At 53.3% G+C, this 23933-nt stretch overlaps 1 pseudogene; it reads right to left on the reverse strand.

Moving 5' to 3' along the window:
• Positions 1-1190: 1190 nt before the first annotated feature.
• LOC100341719 (heterogeneous nuclear ribonucleoprotein H3 pseudogene) lies at positions 1191-1696 on the reverse strand (annotated as a pseudogene).
• Between the last annotated feature and the right edge of the window lie 22237 nt (positions 1697-23933).

The raw sequence follows: 23933 nt of genomic DNA on the forward strand, positions 1-23933 counted from the left end.
ATTTTTAAAAATTGACACATTGGGCCGGCGCTATGGCACAGTGGGTTTAAGTCCTGGCCCACAGCGGCGGCCCTCCAATATGGTCGCCGATTCGAGTCCTTACTGCTCCGTTTCCAACCTAGCTCTCTGCTATGGCCTGGGAAAGCAGTGGAAGATAGAACAAGTCCTTGGGCCCCTGTATCCAAGTGGGAGACCTAGAAGAAGCTCCTGGCTCCTGGCATCGGATCAGCTTAGCTCTGGCCATTGCAGTCATTTGGGGAGCGAACCAGCAGATGGAAGACCTTTCTCTCTCTGGCTCTACTTCTCTCTGTAACTGTCTTTCAATCAATAAAATAAATCTTTTAAAAAATTGACATAACATTTGTACATAAGTATAAACTACAGTAAGATAAGTAAGACTTTTAATTTGAAGGAGGGAGAGAGAGAGAGAGAGAGAGAGAGAGGAATTGACATAGAGGAAAAGAGAGACAGAGTAAGCTCCTACCTACTGGTTCAGTCCCCAGATACCTGCAACAGCTACAGCTGGGGCTAGCTGGGCCATCTTAAAGTGAGGAGTCAGGAACAGGAACCTGGAACTCATTCTGGGTTTCCCACATGCATGGCAGGGACCCAACTACATGAGCCATCACATGTAGCCTCCTGGGGTGCACATTAGCAGGAAACTGGGGTCGGGAGCCGGAGCTGGGACTGAGCCCAGGAATTCCATCCTAGGATGTGCATGTCCCAAATGCATCTCAACTGCTAGGCCAAATGGGTCTCCCACATGGGTGCAGGGGCCCAAGCACTCGGGGCTTCCTCTGCTGCCTTCCCAGCTGCGTTAGCAGGGAGCTGGATTGGATGTGGAGCAGCTGGGACTCCAACCAGTGCTCTGATTGGATGCTGGCATCACGAGTGGATGATTAACATGCTGCACCCGGGCCTGGTATTTCTCTCCAGAAGATTTATTTCTCTCTTTTTTTGGTGAACTGAATATAAAAATTTATTTTTAAGTCAAAGTGTGCAACAAATAAAATCTACAGAAAACAGATTTTCCCATCCCAAGCTGTTGTTTTACCAAACAATATTTTGAAAACACATTCCTCCAGTCATTGTAAAGTTCTTAAAATACAAAAAAAAAAAAAAATCTGTAAGAAAGTCTAGTAAAGCAGACGCTGTTGTTGGAACTTGTACGTGTGTTGGTGGTAAGGCTTTCAGTACGTCCCACGCCATCCACTCATGCCGCCTTGCCCACAGTAGCCGCCACTGCCTCCACCACCACGGCCTAACCACCCAAGCCATCGGTAAGTACCATATCCTCCACTGTAACGTTCCCCACTCCCATTCTTCTAACAGGTCCATATCCTCCTCAATTATCCATTCCACCTCTGCCGTAGCCTCCCATTCCAGAGCCGTCACCAGGAGCAGAATTCGAGAAGAGCTCAGCGTATTGATGTCACGTATTATTTTTATCTCTAGACGTGGCAGCTACTGCATCTGCATGTGTCACAAACTCGACATCTGCTTCTCCTGTTGCTCTGCCGTCAGCCCCTATATCCATATGAACTTGTATTGGATTTAGTGGTAAGAGGAAATTAGCAATATCAGTTGCAAGAAACGGCAGCCCTTTTATCTGTACAAAATGACCACCATGAAAACCTGAATTGGCATCACCAGCTCTACCGTAGCCATGTCCTCCCATACCTCATCCATCTCTCATTCTGTCATCAAAGCCATCATTTCCATAGCCATATTATTATAGCCACCACAGTCATTCAAACCTCCCTAGCCACCATCATATCCATCACCTCCTAGTCGCACTCTGTCAAACGTACTCCCAGGCCCAGCTCCAGAATAACCCCCTCTCCCTCCTATTGGTCTATCACACGGTCCTGGTCTCTGTCCCAGCAGTCTTCTTCAGGGATCACAAAATCCTTGATTTTACGCCTGCTACTTGTGAAGATCCCAATATACCTGTGCCCTATTCTTTCCTTGTATTTCCCTGGAGCATTTTATGCTATTTCCTTTTTTAAAAAATTATTTATTTGAAGGCCGGCGCCATGGCTCACTAGGCTAATCCCCTGCCTTGTGGCGCTGGCACACCGGGTTCTAGTCCCGGTCGGGGCGCCGGATTCTGTCCCGGTTGCCCCTTTTCCAGGCCAGCTCTCTGCTGTGGCCAGGGAGTGCAGTGGAGGATGGCCCAAGTGCTTGGGCCCTGCACCCCATGGGAGACCAGGAGAAGCACCTGGCTCCTGCCTTCGGATCAGTGCGGTGCGCCGGCCGCGGTGGCCATTGGAGGGTGAACCAACGGCAAAAGGAAGACCTTTCTCTCTGTCTCTCTCTCTCACTGTCCACTCTGCCTGTAAAAAAAAAAAGTTTGAAAAAAATTATTTATTTGAGAGGCAGAGTTATAGACAAAGAGGGAGAAACAGAGACAGTCTACCATCTGCTGGTTCACGCCCTAAATGGCCAAAAGGGCCAGAGCTGGGACGATCTGAAACCAGGAGCTTCTTCCGGGTCTCCCACGTGGGTGTAGGGCCCAAGCACTTAGAACATCTTTTACTGCTTTATTAAGCTATAAGCAGAGAGTTGTATCAGAAGAGGAGCAGCCAGGACCCGAACCGGCCTCCGCATGGGATGCTGGCACCGCAGGTGGAGGCTTAGCCCGCTTCGCCATAGTGTCTGTCCCCTGCTATTCCCTTCTAAGCCAACTGCACGAGGGCCTCCCCGTGCTTCTGCCCAGTAGTCTGTCGTCAATGTTATCCCATTTAGCACCATTTCCAACCCTTGAAAGAATGGAACTATTTCCTCTTTGCTGCAACCAAACGGTGGTCCACAAAACCTGCTGTCCCACCAGTAGCGCCATTTGGACTGCTTGGTTTCGTAACCCGAACCCTCTCCATGAGGTTTGATTTCAATGCCCTGTCTCACCAGAAGACTTCGAAATCTCATCCTGCTCCAGGGCTCTAGGATTCTGTTCTGATTCTAGAATTCTGCCTTCTAGTCCCCTGGGCTACACAGCTGTGGCTGCAGGGAGCTGATGTCCTTAGGAAACTTCTGGTAATCCAGTTGCGGCGTTTGGTCCACCTGAGAAAGCCAGACCGCTCAAGCTCTGTAGATTCTGGAATCAGGAGGGCAGCTTCAATTTTGACTCAGCTTCTTGTTAGCTGAGCCGCTTCACCTCCGTAGGCCTCGATTTCACACAACATGGAGTTAACAACAGTACCTATCTTTCTGCATCTATTAACTCTCTGGGTATTTGCTGAGGGCTCACCGTGAGGCAGGCCTTGTGTTATGCAGTGTGATGCAACTGAGAAAAACCGGACAGAGCTTACAGCCTAGCGCGGGACCCCGACAATGACTGCAGAACTACACTGACAAATGAAACTTGTAGTAGTGACAAGTGCTACCAACGACAGCAATATGGTGTTAAAAACACTTATGACAGAGGACTGTAATGTGGCAAGGGATTCCAGACAAGGGATTCCAGACAAGATGATGCATTCAGCTGCAAGAATGAGGACAGTGAGCTAGACAAAGCAGGGAAACAGGATGTGCAGAAGCCATGTGGTCAGAAAGGTCATTGAGACAGGTGGGAAGAAAATGAAAGTGAGCACGGGACCAAGTGAGGTTGGTGGGGTAAGGAGGAGCTAGCCCGAGCTTTGTTTTTATCCTAAAAGCAGGGGGAGGATGTTGATGGTCGAAGCAGGGACTGATGGTATCAGATGTGTTTTTAGAAGAGATCTCAGCCGGCGCTGCGGCTCACTAGGCTAATCCTCCGCCTTGTGGCGCCGGCACACCAGGTTTTAGTCCCCGTCGGGGCGCCGGATTCTGTCCCGGTTGCCCCTCTTCCAGGCCAGCTCTCTGCTGTGGCCAGGGAGTGCAGTGGAGGATGGCCCAAATACTTGGGCCCTGTACCCCATGGGAGACCAGGAGAAGCACCTGGCTCCTGCCTTCAGATCAGCGCGGTGCGAAGGCCGCGGTGGCCATTGGAGGGTGAACCAACAGCAAAGGAAGACCTTTCTCTCTGTCTCTCTCTCTCACTGTCCACTCTGCCTGTCAAAAAATAAAAATAAAAAAAAAAAAAAGAAGAGATCTCTAGCTAATGGGAGAAGGCGGTAAAAGGAGGAAAGGCCCTCCAGCTGGGAGACCGGCCCTGTGGCCCAGGGGAAGTCCTATGGTGGCCTAGAAGGGAGTAGGCACAGAGGGACTTAGGAGTGACAGAGAAGAGAACTATTTGGAGGATGGAGTTGCCGGGACGGGACATGGCAGCAGACAAGGCAGGGCAGGGCGGGGATGGTGAGAGTGAGTAATCTGTCGTATGGATGCTCAGGATTCTTGTTTGGCTAGAAGGGGGACCCCCCCACCCACCCAGGGGAGAAGCAGGTGTGGGGCAATGAGCCCAGGGGTCTTTGGACCTGTTGACTTAGGGTGGTGCCTCGAGACCTTCAAGTTGTGCAATACACAGCTGGGCAGTTGGATCTGAGCTGGAAAACACATTTGGGGATAATTAGCAGCAGTGGTCATCAAAGCTATGCTAATTGAATGAGACTCCCCAGGAATCAAGTTCAGGTGTAGAAACAGGAGCGGCCTGGGTCCCAACCCAAGGTAATCCAGGATTTCATTGTTGGGTAAGAAGGAAATCACTAAGGAGAAGGGGGCAGTAAAATTAAGTGCATAGGGGTTGGTGTTGGGGCATAAGGGGTTGAGCCACCGCCAGCCATGCTGGTATCCCATATGGGCACTGGTTTGTGTCCCAGATGCTCCACTTTGTATCCAGCTCCCTGCTAATGGCCCTACACCCACGTGCTGGCCTTCAAGAAAACAATGTGAATTCTTGGAAAGCAGCAGACGTCTGACATCAGGGCTTCCGTGGGATGTTATCAAGGCTAGCGTAGATTCCAGAACCACACATGGACAAGCTGGGGGCTTTGCTCAGCTGCCTCAGCTTTTTTTTTTTTTTTTTTTTTTTAAGACTTATTCATTTATTTGAAAGTCAGAGATACACACAGAGAGGAGAGAGAGTCTTTCATCCGATGGGTCACTCCCCAACTGGCCGCAATGGCCGGAGCTGCACCGATCTGAAGCCAGGAGCCTCCTCCGGGTCTCCCATGCGGGTGCAGGGGCCCAAGCACTTCTGCTTTCCCAGGCCATAGCAGAGATCAGAAGAGGAGCAGCAGCCGGGACTCAAACCGGCGCCCATATGGGATGCCGCACTTCAGGCCAGGACAATTACCCGCTGTGCCACAGCGCCGGCTCCTGCTTCAGCTCCTTCTTCCCTCCACACTCCCAGCCCGTGTGATTGTCGGTTATTTGAGACTCTCATTCATAGAGCAGATAAAGTGGTGTTTAGTAGAAGGAATTTATTTTATAAGTTCGCCTTTTAGAATATATATTTATTATAGGATCAGTGAATCAGAAAAATGAGGCTGTTCTGAGGATGTTAAAAAGGAAAAAGACAGGAGGTGCAGGGGGTGGGTGTTTGGTGCAGCCGTCGAGACCTTGCTTGGGATGTCTGTATCCCACATTGGAGGGCCTGGGTTCAAGTTCAGCTCTGCTTTCCATCCCAGCTTCCTGCTAATGTGCACCCTGGGGGGCAGCTGTGCTGGCTCAAGTAATTGGGCTCCTGTCACTTACATGGGAGACCCAGAGGGAGTTCCTGGCTCCTGGCCTTGGCCTGGCCCAGCCCGGGCTGTTGTGGGCGTTGAAGACTGGGAGTGAATCAGCAGATGGGAGATCTTTCTTTCCATCCATCTGTCTGTCTCTCTATCTCTTTCAAATAAATAAAAAAAATTTTTTTAAACAAAAAGGAGTGGGTGGGTATTTGGCTTAGAGGTTAAGATCCCCATGCCCACATTGGAGCATCTGCGTTTGAATCAGCTCCGACTCCTGACCGCAGCTTCCTGCTAACGCAGACCCTGGGAGGCAGCAGCGAGGGCTCAGGGCACTGGGTTCCTTCACCACGTGGAGTGAGTCCCAGGTTCTCAGCTTTGGTCCCAGTCCAGCCCCAGCTGTCGCAGGCATTCAGGGAGCGCCATGCCTGTCCATCTGTCTCAGCCTCTCTGCCTCTCAAATAAATCAATCATTTTTAAAGGAAATCAGGAATTGCATTTGCTTCAGAAACCAACTTAGTTCTCTATTTTGCTTTGATTGTAAAATAATTCCCAAGTCCTGCTTCATCCAGCTCATTAAGTCACAGACAATAACAGTTTTGCCTTGCAACTGCAGAATACTAGTTAATTAACCTGCGTTGGAAGGACGTTCATTCCAAGGTGTGCACAAGTGAGCTAATCTAGGGAACAAGCGTGCTTCCAACGCGTTGCACCGTGAGCCATGGGCTGCTGTTTAGCCTAGCAGCTAAGCTGCCAGTGAGGACGCCCGGGCCCATCCTGGAGTCCCTGCAGACGCCTGGCTCTGGCTCCTGACTCCACCACCCTGCCGACGAGCACCTTGAGAGGCAGCGCTGATGACTCAAGGACTGAGTTCCGGCCATGCATGTGGGAGATCTAGATTGAGTTCCTGGCACCTGGCTTCAGCCTGGCCCAGCCCCAGCCATTGGTGGCATTTGGAGAGTGAACTGGTGGATGGGTGATCTCTCTGCCTCTTAAATAAATAAATAGATGGGGCTGGCGCTGCGGCGCAGTGGGTAAAGCTGCCACCTGTATCCCATATGGGTTCCGGTTTAAGTCCCAGCTGCTCCACTTCTAATCCAGCTTTCTGCTATGGCCTGGGAAAGCAGTGGAAGATGGCCCAAGTGCTTGGGCCCCTGCACCCAAGTGGGAGACCCAGAAGAAGCTCCTGGCTCCTGGCTTTGGATCAGTGCAGCTCTGGCTATTGAGGCCAATTGGGGAGTGAACCAGCAGATGGAAGACCTCTCTCTCTTTCTACCTCTCCTTCTCTCTCTGTGTAACTCTGACTTTCAAATAAATAAATCTATGACTTATATTTGAATACCTAAGCTGTTTATAAAGATATGCGTGTACACAAATCTTTATTTAAATTTGACGAATTGTGTACAAATATGGTCTACTAAATAAGCTTTATTACGTTCTGAAAATTTATTTCTCAAAACAACCCTCTGAAGTAGTTATTATCCTCCCCTTTAATGTGGAACAAAAACTGAGGCTTAGAGATTGGGTAGACTTCTGTTTCTGGAAACGTGAAAGTCTCAATGCAAAAGCTGTCAGACCAAAGTGGGGTCACTGGAGTCCAGCCCTTCACACACATACAGCAGGATTTGAGATGGGAGGGTCCTCACATACACCTGCCTATGACAAGAACTAGTGCAGAGCCTCTGTGAAGGGCTCTCGCACACATATCCTAGCCACAAGAATGTTTCTGCCAAGAGCTTCCCAAATTACAGCTTGCTCCGTGAGTCACAGCATGGCTAGCCGGATGTGCAAGTACGCCGTCTCCGCTAATGAACTGACGTCAGCGGCCGAGATGGGTCCCTGGGACTGCGTTCTCTCTCTCTCAGACCCAACCCTGAGTGTGTCTTGCCTTTTCCTTCCAAAGTTCCCTCTTGCCTCCACTTCCCTGGATATGTCGATGGTCTCCACAGCACGCACGCCTTGAAGTCTAACCCTGTGTTTCTCCAGAATAAACTAAGACTCCCTAGAACACTCTGTGGGCTGTGATTCAGGCTGTCTGCTGTTAGGTTGACGCTAGATACACCAGATAACACTTCCACTGAAGGGAACTCAATTCTGGATAAAATACTTCTCGTGCATCAGTGATCTGGCAAGAAAGCAAGGAAGCTATGGAATGAAAGAAGGAAGTCACATAATGCGACGGAGCCTGCCGCCGCCTCTCACGCTGGCCAGGGCTTCTCGGGCGTCGGAAACATGTGGCTGAGACTGTACGTTCTAGGATAATCACGCAAAGAATAATGATAGAGGCCATATCTTTCAAAATAGTACCAGAAACCCAGGGAATGAGAAGATACAGTTAAAAGAAATGTTGAGATGGATGGAACCTACAATGCGGAAATTAATCCAGATATTGTTTATTGCAAGTATAGTAAACGTAAGTAGATTGAATACTATAGTAAGGGGGGGCTGGTGCTATGGCGCAGCAGGTAATGCCGCTGCCTGCAGGGCTGGCATCCTATATCTGTGCCAGTTTGAGTCTCGGCTGCTCCACTTCCAATCCAGCTCTCCACTATGGCCTGGGAAAGCAGTGGAAGATGGCCCAAGTCCTTGGGGCCCTGCACCCATGTGGAAGACCTGGAGGAAGCTCCTGGCTCCTGGCTTCAGATCAGCCCAGTTCCAGCCATTGCAACCATCTGGGGAGTGAACCAGCAGGTGGAAAATCTCTCTCCCTCTCTGCTTCTGCCTCTGTGTAACTCTGCCTTACAAATAAATAAATAAATATTTAAAAAATACTATAGTAAGGGATTCCAAAACCAGATTACAGGGGCTGGCGTTGTGGCACAGCGGGTAAAGCCAGGGCTGGCAACCCCGGCGTCCCGTGTGGGTGCCTGAGTCCCGACTGCTCTATTTCTGATCCAGCTCCCTGCTAATGCACTTGGGAAAGCAGCAGAAGATGGCCCAACTGCTTGAGCCCCTGTCACCCATATGGGAGACTCAGATGAAGTTCTAGGCTCCCGGCTTCAGCCTGGTCCATCCCTGATCGTTGAAGTCATTTGTGGATTGAACCAGCAGATGGAAGATTCCCTCTCTTTCTCCCCTCACCCCCACTTTTTCATCACTCTGACTTTCAAATAAATAAATAAATAATTAAAAAAAATAGAATCATTAAAAAAGAAACTGTACTATATGCTCTTTTTAAAAAAAGATTTATTTATTTATTTATTTGAAAGTCAGAGTTACACAGAGAGAGAAGGAGAGGCAGAGAGAGATGTTTTCCATCCAATGGTTCACTCCCCGATTGGCTGCAACGTCCGGAACTGCGCCGATCTGAAGCCAGGAGCTTCTTCCTGGTCTCCCATGTGGGTGCAGGGGCCCAAGGACTTGGGCCATCTTCTACTGCTTTCCCAGGCCATAGCAGAGAGCTGGATTGGAAGTGGAGCAGCTGGGACTAGAACCAGTGCCCATATGGGATGCTGGCACTTCAGGCCAGGGTGTTAACCTGCTGTGCCACAGCGCCGGCTCCTACTATATGCTCTTAAAAGACATACATCCAAAATACAAAAATATAAAAAAGAATGTAAATAGTAGGCTAGGTGAACACTAACCAGAAAAATCTGTTGCAGCTGTATAAATACCAGTCAAAATAAACTTTAAAGAAAAAAGAAATACTATACCGAAGATAAAGGGAGTCACTGGAAAACATGGAAGGTTTACTTCTTCCAGCAATCAAACCCCAAACTGACATGTTGCTAATAACATAGCCTCAAAAAAAGAGAAAAATCACAAAATCAAACTAGACAACTCACTCTACAGTGAGAGATTTTAACACTTCTTCCAATGATTGATACATTATTATTTTTAAAAGATTTATATGGCCGGCGCCGTGGCTCACTAGGCTAATCCTCCGCCTAGCGGCGCCGGCACACCAGGTTCTAGTCCCGGTTGGGGCGCCGGATTCTGTCCCGGTTGCCCCTCTTCCAGGCCAGCCCTCTGCTGTGGCCCGGGAGTGCAGTGGAGGATGGCCCAGGTGCTTGGGCCCTGCACCCCATGGGAGACCAGGAAAAGCACCTGGCTCCTGGCTCCTGCCATCGGATCAGCGCGGCAGCCATTGGAGGGTGAACCAACGGCAAAGGAAGACCTTTCTCTCTGTCTCTCTCTCTCACTGTCCACTCTGCCTGTCAAAAAAAAAAAAAAAAAAAAAAGATTTATATGAAAGTCAGAGTTACAGAGAGACAGAAGAGAGAGATCTTCAGCCAGCATTGAGCCAGGCTGAAGCCAGGAACCAGGAGCTTCATCCAGGTCTCGTAGGTGGGTGGCAGGGGCCCAAACACTTGGGTCATCTTCCACTGCTTTTTCTAGGCCATTAGAAGGGAGCTGGATCAGGAGTGGAGCTGCTGGGACATGAACTGTTGCCTATATGGAATGTTGGCATTGTAGGCAGTGGCTTTGCCCGCACAATGACAGCCCTAATGATTGATAAATTAAGGAGACTGGTTAGGAAAGTATTTGAAAAATACAAGTCTCACGGCTGGCGCTGTGGCACAGTGGGTTAACGCCCTGGCCTAGAGTGCCAGCATCCCATATGGGCGCCGGTTTGAGTCCTGGCTGCTCCTCTTCCAATCCAGCTCTCTGCTATGGTCTGGGAAAGCAGTAGAAGATGGCCCAAGTCCTTGGGTCCCTGCACCCACATGGGAGACCCGGAAGAAGCTCCTGGCTCCTGGCTTCAGATCGGCACAGCTCTGGCTGTTGCAGCCATTTGGGGAGTGAACCATCAGATGGAAGACCTCTCTCTCTCTCTCTGCCTCTCCTTCTCTCTCTGTGTAACTCTGACTTTCAAATAAATAAATAAATCTTTTAAAAAAAATACAAGTCTCAAGCTTGGTCTAGTGAAAAAATATTAACATTATACCCAAAATGGAGTATATTGTGTTATTTATAACATATAAATTAAATGTATGACAAGGATGGCTGGCATAAAGACCCAGAGAGGGAAGATATAAGCATACCATCATAAGGCTCTTATACTTGATGTAAAGTGGTATAATATCACTTGGAGAAAGACCAGTACAAGTTAAAAATATAGGGCGGCACTGTGGCGTTGTGGGCAGAGCTGCCGCCTATGATACCAGCATCCCATATGGGCGTCAGTTTGGGTCCTGGTTGCTCCACTTCCCATCCAGCTCCCTGCTAATGCACCTGGACCAGGAGCGGAGCTGCTGGGAAGGCAGTGGAGGAGGGCACAAGCGCTTGGGCCCCTGCACCCACGTGGGAGACCCGGATGAAGCTCCTGGCTCCTGGCTTCCACCTGGCTCAGCTCCAGCCATTGAGGCCATCTGGGGAGTGAACCAGAGGATGGAAGACCTCTCTCTCTCTGTCTTTCTCTCTCTCTCTGTAACTCTGCCTTTCAAATAAATAAATAAATCTTTTTTTAAAAAAGTGCAAGTTAGAAACACACGTGATGGGGCAGGTGTTGTGGCACAGCACGTTAAGCTGCCACATAGGGACTGTCCTCATTATTCTTTGTGCCCTGCCTAGAAAGGGCTGAGGGACCGGGAAGGCCAGCCCGCCTGAGGCCACCGTGGCCACTGTGCCTGTCCCTGCACCGCCCTGGGATCCAGCTTGGTGCCATCCCCTGCAGAGCTGCTGCCCAGCAGGAAGTGCCAGGCCCCACCCTTCCTCCCAGGCAGACCCGGCCTCGCACTTCCTGCTGCTGCTTCAGCTCAGCTTCCCCTCCCCCTCCCCCTCCCCCTTCTTTTCTTTGTCTTTCTTTACAGGAAGTTCCCCTTCCACCTCTCCTGTGCTTGCTTCCTGGCCAGGGCCGGAGTCGGGTCCCCCTGTGGCAGGGGGAGTCCCCCCGCTGCCCGCAACCCCACACGTGCAGGGCACACCTCACACGTGCATCTTCCACCAGGCCCGAGCAATGTCCGTCGCTGTGGCTCACGGACCTCAGGCTGCACGCGGGGAGGGGACTGAGGCCACCCAGGGCCAGGGGCAACCTCACGTCCCATGAAACAGGAAGTTCCCAGTGAGAACAGCCACAGGGACCCACGATGGCAGCTTTGTGGCTTTTCCCCAGTGTTTCCGAATCTTCTGTTGTGGCCCTACTGTGTGCCAGGCACTGGGATTATGGAGACGGGTCAAGCAGAGTCCTCTCCGGCAAGGGCTTTCTAACCATCGACTCGCTTACAAGGGGGTAGGGGGAACCCCTCATGTTACTAGCATGTGCCGGGAACCCTGTCCCTTCTCACATGGTCACAAAACCTCATGAGGAAGTTCCTGTTCCCCCGTGACCTGGGTGCGGAAGCTGAGGCAAACCACCAACGGCTGCCGAAGCTTATGCGGCTGTTAAAGGACAGAGCTGGGATTTGTGGCCTGCCTTCAGCCTCCCACCCCGTGCTCCTCCTGGGAGTCTGATGGTGGCGCTGGGTCTGACGGCCGCTTTCCCACAGACCGAGCCGCGGACAGAGAGAGACCCAGAGTTGAGGGCCTGGCCTGGTGTCCTGGTTCTGCGGCCAGCTGTGTGACACTGGACAGACTCACCCCCGTCCCTGGCATCAGTCTCCTTTTCCCTTTTTGAGAGACAGGCAGAGAGCAAGAGGGCTCCCATCTCCTGGTTCGCTCCCCAAATGATTGCAACAGCGGGGGCGGGGCCAAGCCGAGGCCAGGAGCCTGGAACTCCATGTGGCTCTCCCATGTGGGTGCAGGGACCCAAGCACTTGGGCCATCTCTGCTGCCTTCCCAGGTGCATTAGCAGGGAGCTGGATCAGAATTGGCGCAGCCTGGACCCAATATGCTTTGCTGGTATTGCATGTGGCAGCTTCACCCGCTGTGGCACAACACTGGCCCCTTAAGGTGGGTATTTTAAAGATTCTTTTTGACTCTATGATTTTTAATACAATTCCATTTCCTTTTCTCAGTCAGTTATCAATTCATTTTTGTTTCCATCTGATAAGAAGGGTCCCCGGAGCTCAGAGGTGGGGGTCACACAGCCAATTTTCTGCCAGACTGGGGCGGGAACCCGCAGTTTAGGGGCCTGGTATGTGGCAGGGTCACCGTCAGGGTTGGATGAGTGCAATGGCATTTCCAAGGCAGGCCACTATGGGTCGCAGCGGCAGGGTTCCGGGAGCCAGGGCTGTGTCAGTCAGGAGGAGGGGACAACCCGAACCAGTCCCAGGGAAGCCTCCCCAGGCGGCTCATGCTTTCGCAAATGGCCCTGACAGAGATGCTATCGAGAGGCGTATTTAATGGGTTTTGGAAATTGGCTAATTTTGTAGCAGCCGTTCGAGTGCTGTCCGATGCATGCTAAGCATCTAGCACCAGCGTGGCCTTGTGAGCAGGGCCAGGGTGCCCAAGGCAGCAGAGGAGGGCAGGGCAGTAGCTGGTGGTTTCCAGTACCCAAGACGTGACCCCAGGCCACGGGGTCTGGTGCTGGGTCAGGGCCCCAGCGGCCCCACAGGGAGTCACTCCCTCCATCTCCTCCACCCCCTCCATCTCCTCCACCCCCTCCCTTCCCGCCCTTGCCCCAGCCCTGAGCTGAGCTCCCCGGGCTTGCCCGCACCTCCCGTGCCCTGGGGTCAATAAGCCATCAATATCCCGCCAGCCTGCATGCCTGATTCCCCAGGAGCTGCCTCCCAGCCCCGCCAGGCCTCTCACCCGCTCCGGGCCCGGCGCCTCCTCCTGGGCGAGGCCATCCATCAGCGCTGCCTCGCTGGTCACATTTGCTTTCTCAGGCTGTCTTACTCGCACTTGTTTATTTGCTGCCTCCCCCTCTGCCTTCTGGTGCTTTCTCCACTTGTCCTGCACTTGATTTCCTGCAGGCTGCCTGCCCGCCTTGGCCCGCATACTCCCGCTCCATTTTCCTTCTCCTGGTGACTCTTGCCTCTCTCTGAAGTTTGGGGTCAGTGAGGCACGGGGCCCACAGTGGCAGGGGTGCAATTGAAAGGGCCCCAGATATGAAGTCAGAAGCCGTCAGTTGTGGGACTCATTCTAAGAGCGGCTGGGGCAGGTCCATTGCCCTCTCTGATCTCTGGTTTTCTCGTTCGTTCGTACAGGGGAGCTGGGAGGAGCGAGCGAGGGGGAGAATAACAGCCATCGCTTCCTGTGTGCATTCTGTGTGCCGGGCCCCATGCCAGGCCCTTTCAAATGGGCATTTGAGCAAGTCTGGGAATGTGCTTTGTCAGTTGCAGAGTGCTGTGCAGGGACCAGCAGGGTAAGCTGCCACTTGCTCTGCCGGCATCCCACATCAGAGCGCTGGCTCCGCTCTGCTTCCAGTCCAGCCTCCTGCTAAGGCGCCTGGGGAGGCAGTACATGACGGTCCAGGTGCTTGGGTTCCTGCCACCCACGTGGGAGACCCGGATGGAGTTCCTGGCTCTTGGCTTCAGTCTGGCCCAGCCCAAGCTGTTGCAGGCATTTGGGGAGTGAAGCAATAAATAAATAAATAAGGAAGATTCTTTCTCTCTGTCACTCTGCCATTCAAGCACATGAAATAAATAAATAATTTTTTTTTAAAAGAAAGTGCTGTGCAAAGTGCTGGCCGTTATAGACAAGCCTAGAAAATTAATCAGATGGGTACTTTTTATCAACAAATATTTTATGCATACATTGATCTGTTGCTATGAAGCAGGGAAGGCAGACAGGAGTAGCCCAATTCTATAGATGAGGAGACCAGCACCTGGCTGTGGGAGCTCTGCCTGTTTCTCCCCTCTCCCCTGCACCCTCCTGGCCCCTGTGCAGGGACTGGAACTGTGCAGGCTCCGTCTGGGGCTGGCGGGGCAGCAGCAGCGTGTGTGGCCCGGTGTGCGCAGCATCCTGGAAGAGGGGATAAAACGACTAGTGGAGAAGTTGCCGGAGCAGTCTGGTGGGGGGTGGGGGCCTGAGAGCAGCAGGGAGCACTCAGCGTGGTAGACAAAGCTCCTGGCCTCACTGCCTTGGCAAGCTGCTGCCGTGTTCCAACAGGGACACATAGGAGAGGCGTAGAGTGTCACATCACCGAGCTGATGGCGGGGCTCGGAGCTCAGAAGTCCAGCAAAGCTTTCTTTTGCTCTCTGCTGACCGCACACCTCCTAAACCAGGCCTGGTGTCCCCCAGCCTCAGCATGCAGGGCCAGGGTCTGGTCCAGGAGCCTGCAGGTGGACCTGCTGCCGGTTCTGGGAGCCAGTGTAATTAACTAACCCCGGACCTCGCCAGGTGCCACTACCTGCACACCGCACCGTCCCCCCGCTACCCGCTCAGGGTGCCCCAAGGCCTCTGCCGTCTTTCCACTCTCTTTAGTTCAGGATCAGTGCCGTGGGGCTGCTCTGTGTCTGGTCGTGTGTTCCCCAACTAAAGAAGGAGGGGAGAGGCCCTAAGAGGAAGTGAGGATAAGGCCAGAAGTAGCGACGGGAACAACTGAGGTCCCTCGGTCCAGGACAGAGAAGGCAGAGGGGCATCCATGGAAGCCCCTTGCTTTGAGAAGCGTCACCAGCTGCCTTGTCTCCTCCAAAGACCAAGTAGGAAAAGGTTAAGTTGCAGTAATGACAGAGATGACAGATCCAGGTTAGACACAGAGAGGCGTTAAATGCCAGCTAGAGCAATGTGGAATCTGATCAGCAGATTTTTAAGTAGGCTAGAGTTTTGCATATCTGAGATGATTCCTGGGTAGCTGAGCTGAGGGTGGTGGGTGGATGGATTGGGTAACCCGCCATGCCCCGGGATCTACACCATTCGCTGCTGCCTCCGCGCAAGTCCAACTTAGAGCTGGGCTCAGAACTCAACTTCTCGCCAGTTCCAACAGTGGAGTGTGACTGGGGCAACCCCTGGGCTGCAGGCTGGGTGTCTTCTGGCCTGGGCAGCCTGGCTATTCTGCTGGGTTGTGCCAGTCTGGAAAGAGGCCATAGCTACGGTGACAGGAGGGGCCAGAGTGAGGAAGGACATAGGCCTGCAGGTAAAAAGGGAGCGCAGACAGGGAGGATAACCTTGGCGAAGGAGCTGGCCGGTGAGCCACCTCCTCCAGGGAGCCCACTGTGATACTCCCAGGCAGGCTTAGGGCTCCTCCTCTGTGCTTCCACAACTCCATGTGCTTTATGGTCTTGGTCCCTGCATGAAATCCGTGATCTCGCAATGATCTGAGGGTTTGTGAGCTCCTTGATGGTGAGAACTGTTTTGTCCATGGCTGTCTCCAGGACGATGGCCCAGGGCAGTGCTGGGTAAATGCATCTTGAGAGACTGACCTAGGGAACAAATACACTCTTTGGGGCCCTTTGTGGTTACATTGTCCTCAGGGGTCACTTCACAAAAGCCCAGCAGAGGCCTTGGCTTTCTGGACCCACATTTCCACGGCGCAACTGAAGAGTGGACCCAAGGAGATCTGGGTTTGGTTCCCTGCTCGGCCACCTATTCACGACCTGACCTGACAAGCACATAACAGTCCCTGCCCCGTGCCTCAGTTTCCTCATCTGTCAAATGGGGGTGATGATACCCCAGATTCACAGGGATGTCTTGAAAATTGAATGAGATCTCGGGTGTGTAGGTGGAAAAGCATCTTGAGAAAGGTCTTTAAGACTTAGACAGAGGTAAGAAGTTATTAATAGCCTCATTATTATTCTTACCCAGAATGCCCATGGAAAAACAGCGTGTGGCAGTGCGGCCCCCGCTCCCCACCCTGGCAACTATTTCTGTACCTGGAAAGCAGGTCTGGTGGTGGCAGGCCTTGTTTGCACCGTGGGGGACCCAGTGGAGAGCGCAGGCAGAGCAGCCCTTTCTGGCTGTCCAGGCTGCCCCTCCTCAGAGTCTCCTCCAAACCTTTTGAGTTAGAAGGCATAGCCTGCATTGGGACCCCGGTCATCTGGAGGGCTGCGGGTGGCATCTTATCTCTGCCACCCCCTTGGGAAGTGGTGCTGGTGAGTGCCGGGGTGCACCTTCCTTGGGAGACCAGCACACACCTCGGCATGTGGGTTAAATCCAGGGGTGATCTGTCTCTGATCCAACTTCTACTTTGTTCATTTATTTCGTTTATTAGAAAGGCAGAGAGACACAGAGAGGGAGGGAGGGAGGGAGGGAGGGAGGGAGGGAGGGAGAGAGAGAGAGAGAGAGAGAGAATGCCCGTCCCCATCTGCTGGTTCACTCCCCAAATGCCTGCAGTAACTGAGGCTGGGCCAGATGCAAGCTGGGAGCCTGGAACTGAATCCAGTTCTTCCGTGGGGGTGGCAGGCACCAAGCACTTGCGCCACCACCTGCTGCCTCCCAGTGTGCACATCAGTAGGCAGCTGGAAGCCTTGCATTCAGATATGGGATGGAGTGTCCCAAGTGGTAGCTCAACTGCCACGCCGAATGCCCACGCGTTCTATCTTCTTTAGACCCACTCAACCCAGAGTTCACGGGGACCCAGGGACCAAAGGAAGCAGCTCCCCCACCCCTGCCCCCGCCATTTCTGAGGACGAGGGGGCTCACAGCCGTGCAGCCTGTCTCTTTTCCACTTTTCTTCCCATGGCTCCACCCCAGGCTGAAGCCCACAAAGCCTGGAGAGTAGGGAGCCACAGCCAGGGGAAACAAAGCCAGGGTCCCCCTCCCCCTCCCCACTCACTCTCCTGCCACGTGAGTGTGACACTTGTGAACAGCAGCCAGGTCCTGCCAGGTTGCCTCAAAGACTCAAAGCAGGAAGCCCAGAGACAGGAAGAGGAACCCCGACACGCGGTTCTGACAGTAACTTTGTCCTCCACAAAGCCCTGGAGGCGCCGCCCGGATTTCGTCCATCCACAGAATCTGCAGGGTCTAAGCCGTTCATGTTGCCAGCCCAGGGCCTGACCTCCCCAGCCCTAGGCCTCATCTCCCAGCTTCCCCTGGCCCTGACCCTAACGCTAACCTATGAATGTCAGCCCAAGAGCAGACTTGTAGAAGCGGAGTCGTTGCTGGCACTGGGTCTCACTGGGGAAGGCAAAGCAGTGGCCACAGAGGAGAGAGAGTGAGACTGTATCTGAGGTCGAGGCAAGGATGGAACCCGCCGTGAGGAGCCAGGCCAAGGCTCCACCAGCCCTGCCCAGCGCTCCATCTATAGGAAGAGGATCACCAGTCCCATGGGAATGGTCCATTGTCAGAGAGATGCAGCCCAAGCGCTTTTAAGGAGATCTCCTAACTCGGCTCCGCTCTCCCTCCCCACTCGGCCAGCCAGGTCTGCTCGCTGCTGACTTAAAACGCTGCCCTCAATTCTATCTTTAGCTCTGGCTGCTGGGAGCCTGAGTGACAGACAGGGGTGGGGGCTTGTGCCGGGTGGGGAAAATTTGCAGCTCCCGGGTTTGCTGGGGAGGTGGCACTGACTACAAGGGGCAGCATCCGTGTAATTTTCATTGTGCAGCTGTGGCCAGTGCAGGGGCAGACACAGAGCTCCTCCGATCCTGGGTGGTTGGAAGCATGGAAGGACAAATCGATGGATGGATGGATGGGTCCAGCATGGACAGAGCACAGGCCCTTCTATGAGGATGACAGCAGGACCAGCGTGTCCGCGGACTGAGTCACGGACACTGGCAGAACATCAAGATCTTGGACAAATGTCTTTCCTCCTGGCCTCCGTTTCTGAGTGTTGAGAGTGGACAAGCAAAGTGGTTTTCAGACTACCTCCATGGACCACCACCAACTCTCACCCCAGCACTGCCCTGCTGATGGGGTGGAGTTGCAAAGAAGTATTCGACTGACAGTGCTCTCCTGCACTTCCATCAGGGCCGAGTCAATCGATCCTGGGCACTGAGCTTCCTGGAAAGAATCGTGTTAGGCAGAGGGTCTTGTGGCTAAAGAGGGTTGCAACCACTGGCCTAAACAGTCTGAATGATGTCTCATAGCTCCTAGGACTCTTCAGAAACAATGGCTTGATCACATATTGGACACAGCTGGGTCTCTGGGGCCAGCTCCAGGGGCCACTCCAAAATTAGACAAGTTCTACTGAATATAGAAATCATGAAGACCCCTGGCTTCTATCCTAGAAACCCCTTGCACTGATGGGGGAGGGGATTCCTCCAATCCCTGCTTTGAGGGTAGAGGTGGGGTTGGGGTAAAACAGTCATCTTTCACATTTCTCATCAGAGAGTCACCTGCTGTCTCCCTTTAGATTCTTCAGTGTGGTCCACCCTGTCCTCTTCAGTTTGAGGGTCCTGGCTGGGGGTGGGACAAGGAGTCAGGTCCTCAAATGGGAGCTGGGCAGGAGCGGTGTCCAAGCTGGCTGTGTTCCCGCTCTGCCTACCTTAGGTGGGAGTTCAGTGCCTTTTCAGTCCCAGGCAAGGGACAGGGGGCTCAGTTTATGAATCTATGGATGCCCCACCCCCACCCCAATGGCAACTCAGCTCCCCAAGTGCAACCAGACTTGGCCACAGGGGATTGTCTCTTGCAGTAGGTGGCAGAATAACCTGTCAACTGCCTGTCATCAGGGCTGATGTAAAAATCCCTTATCTGGCCTATGAAACACCGCAAGCTCCCACATGGTCAACTGTTTTATCCAATAAGAGACAGTGAAGCATCCAGAAAGGATGAGGGGCCCAGGGGGTAGCAGGAGGGTGGGTGAGCTGGAGGGGGCTGACGCAAAGCCCCAGCCAGACCTGGAGGAGGAGCAGGAGGAGACTGGAGGCAGGGACAGCTTCAAGGGACGTCAGGAGAGGGAAGCGGGGTGAGGGCCATTCTCTTCTGTCCATGCTGAGGGCAGATTCTGGGGCACAGCATGGCCAAAGGCTGAGGTCTAAGGGGGGATCTGGGGCCTGGCATCGGGACCCTGGATGCCTGCCCACTTGCGCTGACCAAGCGGGAATGAGGTCGTTGGCAGGAAGGCCCCCATGGAAAAGGGAGTCCGGCCCTCCCAGGTCTTCCTTCTTCTTCCTGGCCGCCTGATGGAAGGAGCAGGGTGTGACTGGACCTTGGGCAAGTTCTCCAGCCCTTTTTTTTGGGCCAGCCTGCAACGCTGAGCTCCCAAAGAAGCGGCAGTTTCTGTTGGGACCCCGCGCTCGGGCCTCCCGGCTCCAGCTCATCCCACACACCGTGCGGCCTGCTGCACACTCAGGTGAGCAGTTCACACTACGCCTGATCACTCATGGGGAACCTGCCGGGGCCCACCGCTTCTCACCGCCTGGACTCCCCTCCCCGACTGGGCACCAGCCCCAGCCTGGCTCCCCGCAGATAATCCGTGTTCTACTTCTTCCTGCCTCACCCCTACCTGCACTGCCTCTCCTCTCTGCTAAATCAAGTGAGTGCCCTTTGAATAGTTGGTTAACTCGCCTCCCTTCGAGGAAACCTTCCCCAAATAACCCCGTTGCAGTCTTGCCTTCACCGGAACGCTGCAGTCTGTAACGGGATTGGCATTTCCACAGCACGTGCACCTGGCTGTGGGTTCTGCGGGTCCCGGCAGGGCTGGTGGGCGTGGGGTGGGGGTGGTCATCCTTCTCGGAGAGACCCCACTCTTGGTGGCCCTGGGTGAGACAGAATCCGGATGCTGACCAGCTGGGGTCTTGATAGGCAGGGCGATGACCAGCTCAGGTTTGGTGTCTAGGAAGGTGGCAGGAGACCACCAGGTTCAGTTGTGGTATTGACTGTCACGCCAGTGAGAGTCCCCAGGGCCTTTTCACAACACTGTGGTCACCTGGTGTCCTCTGGTGAGCTGCGGCAGGGGGTGCAGATGAGGAATAGGCCTTGTCACCCGTCATCTGAAGGGCAGTCGGGATAGCTGGCCACCCTGCACCTCGGTGAGGGAAACAGGATCGGGGGCTGCGTACGTGCACGGATCCAGCTCAGTGCATGTTTTGTGGGTTTAAATTCCGAGATGCCAAGAACAGCGTGTTTTGGCTGCTCAATCCAGCGACCTGACCCAGAGCAACCTTTAGGCATTTGCCAGCTCCGCAATTTCTTTGTTGATTGTTCTGGCTGGAAAATGAAAAGTCCTCGCTGCCAGCAATTAATTTACCAAAATAAACAAGATTTCTGTTTTTCGTGACAAAGCTCGTCCCGGAGTGCCCGTCTTCGGCCTGCCAGATTGCAGTTTCAAGTGGGTGCAGCCAGCGCGTTACACCTGCGGGTGATTCGTTCTCGGAGGCTATGAGGCTAGCCAGCTCTGGCCCTCACCTCCCTCTTCCCTGGCTACAAGTGTTGGTGTCCTTGACTTGTGTTTTCATTTTTTTTTTTTTTAACAGCAGGTGATTCTTGTTTTCCTGCTTTGTCCTACTTGGCTTCTTTCCAGCCCTTGGCTGACATGGGTGCAACCTGGTCCCCGGCTATGAGCCGCATTGCTGCCTGCCTGCTGGCCTCCAGCCCAAAGGACCCTCAGCTTTGCTACATTTTGCCCGCAGGCCCGGTCCACTTGTCTAAGAGCCGCTTCTGAGGAGGTTGAGTCAATACTCTGGAAACACCCAGGCTACAGATGCTGCCCCCTCCTTCCCTTCCCGACAGGCTGAGTGATGGGGACACGGAGGCACTGGAAAGGGAGGGACAGCCGTGCCTCTGAGAGAGACGTGGGCTTGCTGGGGGAGCTGGGGAGGGTTTGCTCAGGTAGGCTGAGTGACAGGGCTTGGGGGTGGAGGTGCTGAGTGGCACCAGCCAGGGACCACTAGAGATGGTGTTGGAGGAGGCAAAAGCAGCCGTTGCAGCTGAGGACATTGTCTCCTCCTTCTCAGCACCTGCTGAGAGTCAGTCCCTGTCATCACTACTCCTATCCCCACTGCTGCTCTCCGGGGGACTCAGCTCAGGCTTTGGGAGGGGGAGAAAGGCCCCGCCCTCCAACTTCCTCTTCCTCCCAGCCCACCTCTGAGGACACAGTTCTTTGCAGTTTGCATGGTTACCTTTCCCAAGATTCCATCTAGGCCGGCGCCGCGGCTCAATAGGCTAATCCTCCGCCTGTGGCGCCGGCACTCCGGGTTCTAGTCCCGGTTGTGGTGCCAGTTCTGTCCTGGTTGCTCCTCTTCCAGGCCAGCTCTCTGCTGTGGCCCGGGAGTGCAGTGGAGGATGGCCCAAGTGCTTGGGCCCTGCACCCACATGGGAGACCAGGAGGAAGTATCTGGCTCCTGGCTTCGGATCAGCGCGGTGCACCAGCCGCAGCGCGCCGGCCGTGGCGGCCATTGGAGGGTGAACCAACGGCAAAGGAAGACCTTTCTCTCTGTCTCTCTCTCTCACTGTCCACTCTGCCTGTCAAAAAAAAAAAAAAAAAAAATTCCATCTATGTGGATCCCAGGCACTCCATGGACCAGACAGGGAGCAGGTGTTTATTGCATATGGTTTCAAGGTGCCTACTGGTGGAAACAGACATGGCCCCATCTTCAAGGAGCTCACACTTGCTCCTGGGGTCCAGGGACAATGAGCACGGGAACTAGAGAATCGTTTCCTTCTAGGCAACCAGGGGGAGTTTGAGTCTCTCTCTGCCTTCTGCTTTCACCTCCCATTGCCTCTCCCATAATTTCATCCTAGAATAGTTCAGATACAACGCCCCATAGAGCCTCCCCAGAGAGACACAGGATGGCCCCAGCCCTCTGGGGGAATGGCTAGGCAGAGGAATCTTGATAATAAAATCTAATTAGCAATTTACAGACCAGACTGAGAGGGAGCTCTAGGGATTCAATTCTACCCATCATGCCCAGCTACAGTGCGCACAGGGCCAACGCACTAGGTCTCAGGGGGAGTGCAGAGCGGTGCAAGATGAGCAAGAGAATTTTGCTTCCGAAGGGCATGTCCTCCATGCATTTCTGATATTGTTTGACTTCTAAAACTTCAGTTCAGGGGCGGGTGTCTGGCACAAAGGTTAAGACGCTGCTTGGGACGCCCACATCCCATATCAGGAGTGCCTGAGTTCAAGTCCTGGCTCTGCTTCCAATTCCAACTTCCTGCTGATACACACCCTGGGAGGCAGCAGGTGAGGGCTCAAGCACTTGGGTCCCTGCCACCCACATGGGAGACGTGGATGGAGTTCCTGGCTCCTGGCTTTGGCTTGACCCAGCCCCGGCTGTTGCGGGAATTTGGGGAGTGAGCCAGCAGATGGAAGATCTTGGTCTCTATCTCTCTTTGAAATGAATAAAAATGGGGAAAAGATCACTCACTTCATTTCATATAGAATCCTCTGGAATATAGGCTTTGTACTACGAGTTCTCAGGCTCTTTTCCTGAACTCTGCTGAAATCACAGCATTAACATCTTTACAACCCGCTATGAGTTTGTATAATCATGGGAAATTCAGCCTCTGTGTCAGCATTGCTTTTAAAATAAAATGATTCTTCTCTTCTGAGCCCCACCCTTCTCAAAGTCTCATTGTGATGCTGACGCAGCAGGAACACTGCCTTTTGGGTCTCTGGCTCATTACCTTACACCCGAAGGACCCGGGCTCCCCGAGACTCAGGTTAAAGACACTCAGGAGCCACCTGTTGACGTCAGCACTTTGAAGTCCTTCCTCTGTCTCAGGTCACCTCCTCCAGGCAGTCCCACTCTTTTCCCTCTTCCTAGCTCTCCTCCTCCTTCTTCTTTTTAAGATTTATGTATTTATTTGAAAATCAGAGTTACACACAGAGAGAAGGAGAGGCAGAGAGAGAGAGAGAGAGAGAGAGAGAGAGAGAGAGGTCTTCCATCCGCTGGTTCACTCCCGATGGCTGCAATGGCTGGAGCTGCACAAATCCGAAGCCAGAAGCCAGGAGCTTCTTCTGGGTCTTCCGCACAGTGCAGGGGCCCAAGCACTTAGGCCATCTTCTACTGCTTTCCCAGGCCATAGCAGAGAGCTGGATCAGAAGTGGAGCAGCCAGGTCTTGAACCAGCACCCATATGGGAAGCCTGCACTGCAGGCTGCGGTTCTACTGCTATGCCACAGCACTGGCCCCCTACCCTCCGCTCTTCTTGACCCTCTGCTCCTTCCAGCCTCAGGGTCTGGGCCACCCCTCCCTGGATTTCCTTCTGCCTGTGCTGACGGTTCAGTTCTAGCCTTTTCTTTTGCCTTTGGTACAGTTTTTGGTTTGGGACACACAACCATTTAGGCTCAGGGAAAATACCGGCTGCCTGCTCTCCACACACTACACAGGTCAGTAATCCATCAATCCATTAATTCATTCTTTCATGTGGTCATTTGCCCCTTAGACGAAGAGGTGTGCTGGACACTGGGGTGCAGCGATGAGCAGAATAACAATGTGCGGTCCAGGGCTGCTTCTAGGCGACTCGGGAAGGCAGGCAGCAATCAGACAATCGCGTCAACGTGTACTTTGGGACTGTGCCAGCAAGCGAGACGAGAGGCTGTGCCTTAGTCGGTGGCCCTACTAGAATATCTGAGGTTGGGCCCTGTCTAAAGGAAAGAGGTTGACTTTGGCTTGCGGTTCTGGAGGCTTAAGAGCATGGTGCCAGCTTCAGCGATGGCACCACACGGCGAGTGTTTGCATGGGGGTCACACGGCGAGACA

The sequence above is a fragment of the Oryctolagus cuniculus genome, chromosome 20 (genome assembly GCF_964237555.1).
Source record: "Oryctolagus cuniculus chromosome 20, mOryCun1.1, whole genome shotgun sequence".
Lineage (NCBI taxonomy): Eukaryota > Metazoa > Chordata > Mammalia > Lagomorpha > Leporidae > Oryctolagus > Oryctolagus cuniculus.